Source organism: Grammomys surdaster, unplaced genomic scaffold, assembly GCF_004785775.1.
Source record: "Grammomys surdaster isolate TR1022 unplaced genomic scaffold, NIH_TR_1.0 64, whole genome shotgun sequence".
Classification (NCBI taxonomy): Eukaryota; Metazoa; Chordata; class Mammalia; order Rodentia; family Muridae; genus Grammomys; species Grammomys surdaster.
In genome coordinates this window covers 9,753,021-9,760,622 of record NW_021604566.1, presented here as the reverse complement: position 1 = coordinate 9,760,622, position 7,602 = coordinate 9,753,021, and the positions used below count along the sequence as shown (strand labels likewise).

At 43.8% G+C, this 7,602-nt stretch overlaps 1 non-coding gene across 1 annotated transcript; it reads right to left on the bottom strand.

The window, feature by feature from the left end:
• Positions 1-4,433: 4,433 nt before the first annotated feature.
• Positions 4,434-4,565, bottom strand: LOC114623939. Its single transcript, XR_003711855.1, has one exon. It is a non-coding gene; the product is annotated as a small nucleolar RNA SNORA17 (small nucleolar RNA).
• Between the last annotated feature and the right edge of the window lie 3,037 nt (positions 4,566-7,602).

Sequence of the window (7,602 nt, the reverse complement as noted above, 5' to 3'; positions counted from 1 at the left end):
AATTTTTCTTTTGCTAGTCATATTGAGTGGATATATTTTCTGTGTTGGGGATGGATGCTTGTGTCCCCTTCCCTTCTCAGCACTGGGACTCATCCAGCTTATACCTGTTCAGGCCTTGTACGTGCTGCCGTAGTCTCCGTGAGTCTTGTATCTGTAGAAGGTCCTAATTTCTTGGTGTCCTCTGAGCACAGAGACTGTTGTGAGGAAGTCAGGCCTGGGCCTCTAGTGTAGCCCTTTCCCAATTACTACATGACTTAAAAAGAGTGTTCTATCTCTGCATCATGGTGGCCTGAGGTATCCCAGAGTTTCAAGGGCAGCACCACTGGTAGGTTTGGGACCGTGAGTTAAGTCTCATAACTGTGATTCTCTTTAGTTGGCACTGAAGGCCTCCAATTAGAAATGACTTCCCAGAGATAACATTTCTGGACTGACCACAGATTAGCTAAGGATTGCCATTTTTTTTTTTTTTTTTTTGGTGGTACTTTGGAATGCTAGGTTTAGCACTGAGCTACAATCCTTATTCATAAGTGATCATTTGAAATATGAAGATGGTGATGGCTATTCTTGGTTGTCAACTTGATAACTTCTGGAAATAACTAAAATCCAAAAATGGAGGGTACAACAGTGAGGGTTTTTTGCTTAACTTTGAAGTAGGAGGATCCACTTCTAATCCAAATCTTTGAGGTGAGGAGACACATGCCTTTAATCTGAGTCATACCTTCTGCTGAAAGCTTTTATAAAGACATGGAAGAAGGTAGCTTTTACTCTTTGCCTGCTTGCTTTCATCTTGCTAGCATGTCAATTCCTTTACTGGCATTAGAGCCTACTTTGTTGGGATTCCAGCATCTACTGAAGACCAGCTAAGACATCCAACCTCGTGGACTGGGAAACTATGAGATTCTTGTACTTTCTGTTCACATTGTTGGATTAGCTGGACCGCAGCCTGTAAATCATTATAATAAATTCCACGTATCATACTTATCAAGTATATATATATATATATATATATATATATATATATAATATTAATAACAATACTAATAACATGCCGAACCTACTGTCATCTGCTTCAAGTGTTGTTTAGTTAAGTAATCTAATTATCACAACAGTCCCGAAGAAGATATTGTCATTATTCACATTTTACCCAAAGGAAGTAGATATTCAGGAAGTTACCTAAAATAGTTCATACCCTGTGAAGTAAGAGAGGTAAGACTTGAATCTGGGTAGAGTTGCTTCACTGTCAAACACTCTGCTATTCTAGAAAGAGCAGCATTGAGACCTTCCTTTTTGAAACAGGGTCATGCCATGTAGCCTAGGCTGCCCTTGAATGAATTTAAGATCCCTTTGCCTCGGTCTCTCTTAGTGCCAGAATTACATTGGTCTGTAAACTGATGTTGAGCTTGTATCTGAGCCCATCTTGTCTTCTTTTATCACAACAGCCTTCCTCCTACTATGCAGTTTCATGTATACAAACTTTCTTTGAGGTAATCCAAGAAGCTACATGCCTTTCTGCCACAGGACCTTTGTTCATGATAGTTCTGTGTAGTAGCCTGTCTCCTTGTTTTCCAAACAATTTTTTTCTTTATTTTTCTTTTTTTGTTTCCTCTTCTTTATATTTTATTATTTTTCATCTTGATTTCTTTTTTAAGTTATTTTTTATTGGATATTTTATTTACATTTCAGATGTTATTCTCTTTCCCTATTCCCCTCTCCCACCAGAAACCTCCTATTTCATCCCCCCTCCTCCTGCTTCTATTGAGGATGTGCCCCCCCCCCCCCCCCTCTCTTACTTCACAGGGTATATATTCGAATTCTCCCATACTGGGGCATCCAGCCTTCACTAGATCAAGGACTTCCTCTCCCACCTATGCCCGACAAGGCCATCTTCCCCTACATATACAGTTGGAGCCATGGGTTCCTTCCTGTGTGCTCCCAGGCTGGTGATTTAGACACTGGGAGCTGGTTGGTATGGTTGCTCTCCCCATGGGGCCACAAACTCCTTCAACTCTTTCAGTCTTCTCTCTAACTCCTCCATTGGGAACTCCATGATCAGATCAATGGTTAGCTGTGAGCATCTGCCTCTGTATGATGTCAGACTTTGGTAGACCTCTAAGGAGACAGCTAGATCATGCTCCTGTCAGCATACACTTCTTGGCATCCACATCAGTGTCTGTGTTTGGTGACTGCACATGGGATGAACACACAGGTGGAGCAGTCTCTGGACAGCCCCACCTTCAGTTTCTGTCCATACTTTGCCTCTGTATCCGCTCCCACAAGTATTTTGTTACTCCTTCTAAGAATGAGTGAAGCACCCACACTTTGGTCTTCCTTCTTCATGAGCTTCATGTGGTCTGTGAGTTGTATCTTGGGTATTGAGAGCTTAGAGGCTAATATCCACTTAATCAGTGAGTGCATACCATGTGTGTTCTTTTGTGATTGGGTTACCTCATTCAGGATGTACAGTGGTTCCTCTGCTGCTCTGCATTCAGTGGTTCCTCTAGAATGGGTCAGGATATGGTGTCTTTAAGGGAGCAGACCAGCTAGGAGTCCGCTGCTCTGAGTACAGTGGTTCCTCTTGGATGGGTCAGGATATGGTGTCTTTAAGGGAGCAGACCAGATAGGAGTCTGCTCCAGGAGAAAGGACCATGTGAGGGGCAGAAGGGGAGTGGTATTCAGGAGGGCGGAGTTTGGGTGGGTGATGGGTCCTGAGTGCCCCAGGCTCCCAGCTGCGGCTCTGGGATGTAGGGTTGTGGTGGAGAGTTCTTACCTGCTGCTCTGAGTACAGTGGTTCCTCTAGAATAGGTCAGGATATGGTGTTTTCAGGGCAGACCAGGACTCTGCCCCAGCAAAAACCCAAACAATTTTCTTTATTTCCTCCTTCAAATCAATTATTTTCTCAGGAAAGCCTTGTTCAAATATCCCAATCATGTACTTTAAGAATCTTTTATTTAAAAAATACTTTTTATTGATTCTCTGTGAATTTCACATCATGCACCTGAATCCCGCTCATCACCCCCTTCCCTCCAACCCCTCCCCTTCCCTTCCAACATCCCCCACAACAGAGGAAAATAAATTTATTGTGGTAGCTGTTGAGTACCACAGTGTATCCTTTTGCCCACACTTCTTGGCTTATAAATGTTCGTTGTAATGATATGTTGATACTAGGCCTTGATGCTAGGCTTCTGGCTTCTGCTATATTATCAATTCTGGAACCTCACTAGGACTCCTCTCTGCTATCTTGTTGTTGCTCTGTGTCATGGAGATCCTGTAGTTTTCGATCTGTAGAACTGTTCCCTTCATGCACTCCGGGAGTTCATCAGTGGGAGTACCAGCTCTTCCACTACTGAAGGTAGTAAGGTGCAAGGGTGGGGTGGGCATCTCTTTTTTGTTCATGCTTCCAAATGGCAGACAAGTTGTAGGCCAACCTTCCCATGCTCACAACCTCAGGGCTGTTTTACTCATGCTCCGTTTATCAGGGTCAGCTCTCCTGAGTGTCGCAGCAGATGAGAGGAAAGGTCAGCTCTCCTGAGTGTTGCAGCAGGTGAGAGGAAGGGACAGCTTTACTACTCTCATGGCCTCAAGCTGCCATGAGGGAAAAAGGGAGGAGGAGGATGAGGAGGAGGAGGAGGAGGAGGAGGAGGAGGAGGAGGAGGAGGAAGAGGAGGAGGAGGAGGAGAGCTCTGTCGCTTACGCCACCAGACAGCAGACAAGAGGAAGGGCAGGCTCTGGGGTCTGACTTACCTGCAACCACCATGTCTGGGGCTAGCTCTATTGTGATACCCAGGTGAGGTGCAGAGCCTGCTCTCACAGGTGCTGCATCAGGTGAAGAACAGAGATGGTTCTCCTGCTCTCATGCTCCCAGGGCTAGCTCTTCCATGATGCCCAGGTGAAATGTGGTCCAGTTTTGCACATCCCTCAGACATCAACATGGCCCTGATTGGCACCACAGACTATGGACATCACCTGGCCTTTGGTGGTAACAGAACCCTGCTGTTGCAGGGCCATCAACCCAGACATAAACCCAGGTGGCATTACTGGCTACTCACATCAGGCTGTTCCTCAACTACCCTCGAGTCTCCAGTTCTTTCTCTTTTCATTGTTCACACAGCCTTCTGTTTCTCTTTCTTTTCCAGTTCTCCACCACGTACTTGGCACTTGGGGTCTCTGAGTTTCTGGGGTCATCCCAGGAGTGGTCTCAGGAGTGCTATATCCCACTTGTGCACTATGGGCTCTGGGCATGGGTCATATTGGACTTGGCCTGCCCCACAGCAGGCCTGCACAGTGCTAGACTGAACTGGTGCTCATCTCAGGCTACCTTCCTGTCTGAGTCCCATAGTGCCAGTCAGGTGGCTGTCTCGGGCTCACTCCTGCTAGGGAGTCTGGGCCTGCCTGGCATTGGACTGCTGGTCATCTCAAGCTCGACTTTTTCAGGGAATGTTAGGCTCCTAATCATTCAGATGTTCATAGGTCAGAGCACTGAGCACAGACATAGCCTCTCTCCTCTCCGCCACCTAGTGATGCACACGTGATATAGCAGTCACACCTGCAATGTTTCCAGGGGAAGGCACTTTCAGAATCGTATTGCCTTAGCTAAAAATAGATTCTGAGGTGGGGCGTGAATGTGTTCAGGATTTACTAACAAGATTCCACTCAATAAACTGATGGAGGAGGAGAGAGCTACACCAGAGTATGGTTTTAGGAAAACTTGGCTTCTGCTTGATCTGCAAGAGAGCCTGCTTGAAAAGTTTGTGCCTTGAGGCAAATGTTGAGACTCTTATACTGAAACCCACCTGAGATTGGCCATGGTGATATTCGTTCACACGAGGCTTGGAACAGGTCACACCAGAGCAATAAGTTCCAAGTGGGGTTTATTCAGTAGATAGGGCAAAAGTGGGGGGTGGGGGAGGAAAGAAGAGAAGAAGAAGAGAGAGATCAGGGGGTTCTGTTTATTTATATGGGTGGTGATGTAGCCTCTCCAAGGTGAAGGTGGGAGGTAGCCAGGTGCATTCTGGGACTGTATGGTGGTTTTCTTGGCAACGATGTGGAAGTTGCCTAGATATGATGTCAGTGGGTTTGGAGCCTGATACCAACACGTGGGCTACCAAGATTTCCTAAGTCCAAAGTATTTTTTTGTAGCAGATGTCAGAGGGCAATCTTGAAAAGTCACTGACATGACAGATTAGTTTAGGAGTAAGATATTGGTGAGAGGGGTTCACCCACAAGTTACACACATCACAAAGGATGGGCACATCCATGAAGCATGGTCATTCCTGAGGCCTGAGTGAGTCACCAACAATGTGTGCTCCAACCACAGCCTCTCCTTCCTTGAATTTCCCCAAGTGGGTCATTGTGTTTATATGTGTGATTATTTAACTTTTCTCTGTCTCTTTTACTAGAATATAATCTCTCTGCAGGCAGGACCTGCAGATAGGATATGGTTTCTATGGTGAAGGCTCAGGGCTTGTAGCTAGTTAGTATTAGTAAGGATTAGTTGCTGAGTAGGTGGGTCAAATGAATGAATACCTCTGCTTTAGATGACCACAGTCTCTTACTTCCACATCTTCAAGCTTTTAGGCACATAATTCCCACTAGTTTACAGAAGCTTTTCTTTCTGGCTTCCTTAAATTGCATTTGCTTCTACTCTAAGAATACTATATCTGATTGTTCACATTCCTTAAGTATTTGTTTGGAGAACACTAACCAGCTTGACTTTGTAACAACCAGCAACTGCTGAGAGGCTTATGGAAAGTGTTCAAGTCTGGTGCTGCTGCTTGGCAAAGCCAGTGACCAAGGGGACAGATTGATGGGAAAAGAAAGAGCTTTTATTCAGTGGGCAAAGAATGGAGAACTGGGGACTTTGGTCTGCTCACAACACAGCCTACCCCTCCAGTCTGTTGAAAGCTATAGCAGTAGAATGTGAATGGCGAGGGAGGAGGAGGCTAACAATGGAGATAGATTTATATCTTTTTCTGGGAAATGGCAGATATCTTTCACAAACTGCAGTGAGCTCTGTTTTCTGTCTCTTATGGTCTGATTTACCTGTCATGGTAGTTGGTAGCTATCTATCTTTAGCCCTAAGTTAAGGCTTCAAAGCAAATATATACAATATGAAGACAGAATTTAAATCTTTTCATCTTGCTTGATTGGAGGTCTTCAGTTCAGTGAAAAGTCAATATTTCATCCACAGGGGACGCCAAGTCCCTGAAAAGTAACTCAGGTAACTGCTGTCATCATAACCCACACAACAAAGGCACTGCATACAGCAAGGCAGTATGGAAAATGTATTGTCTATCTATGTGACCTTCAAAGCTAAGAATTATTTTTAAAGTCAACTAGAAGCAAGTGAAACTAGAGGGTTTATTTTGGTTTTTACTCAGCAATACTCTCAATATTTCTTTCTGGGCATTAGAAACATTGGCAAATTACAATGATTTGTTCTAGAAATTTCTATTGTTAATTTCTAGTGAACCATTTGCTATATATTACTTCCTGGCTTCATAACTATTTAGACTGCTAAGAATTTAATTTGTTAAGAATACTTATTTAGTGTGTGTGTGTGTGTGTGTGTGTGTGTGCATGTATACACATGTAAGTATATGCACCAGAGCCAAAGCCTGTGTGTGTAGGTTAAAGAACAGCTTACGGGAATTGAACTCCATGGGTTTGCGTCTTGAACTCAGGTCATTGGGCTTGGTAGCAGGCACTTTAACCCGTGAAAACAACTTGTTGCCCTCTGAAGAATTTTGTTCTTGCTATCCTGTCCATTGTCCATTGTTATATAGATTGTTGGGAAACCAGAAGCAATGGGATGAGAGAAGTCTACATTTTATGATAGGGAAATTTTGGGATGCTTAAACACGTTTTAGTAAGTTAACAGAATTGGGTAAATAGATAGTATGGTAGAATGTGCTGAAGCATGAGTAGTCTAAAATTCTAGGGTTGGCTCTCTGTACTGGATTAGGCAATATGATTCCAGTTTATGTTGCTTTGCAGAAGGGTGCATGTGTGTGTGTCTGTGTGTGTGCAGTACCCCCCCAATATAGATATCCTTGATATTTTTACTATTCAAGCCTGCTCCTAAAAGACATACTCTTTTCTGGGTTTTAATATACTTTACCTTTGGATAAGTCACAACAATGTCCTTTCTTAGTTCTGAACTGTCTAGGTGGGCTAAATTGGAAACTATGCCTCTTTGAGCCCCATTTCATTATTTATGAAACAAGAGGGTTGAGGAAAAATGTTTCTAGCTATACAATTACTCTGGGGACTTTATTGTGAGTCTATCATATGCTGGTTACCTTTATGGTATGTCTCTAGCAGTCACTTTCATAGTGAACCTCTCTGGAGTTGTTATAATCCTTGACACACAGGAAAGGAAATTGAAGTGTTAGACATGGTCTTTCCTCATGGTCCCAATCAAGTTAGTGTGAGAGCCAGTCATTAGATATGACTCCAAGTTTGGTGCTCTTAGCTCCATTATTGAATCTGCTTCTCACTCTACTCCAGTCTCTGCCACCATCAACCCTGCAAAGTAACTCTGATGGCAATCGTAAAACAAAGGAGGAGAAACTCAATTGGAATGGCTATTGATATCTTGATTTA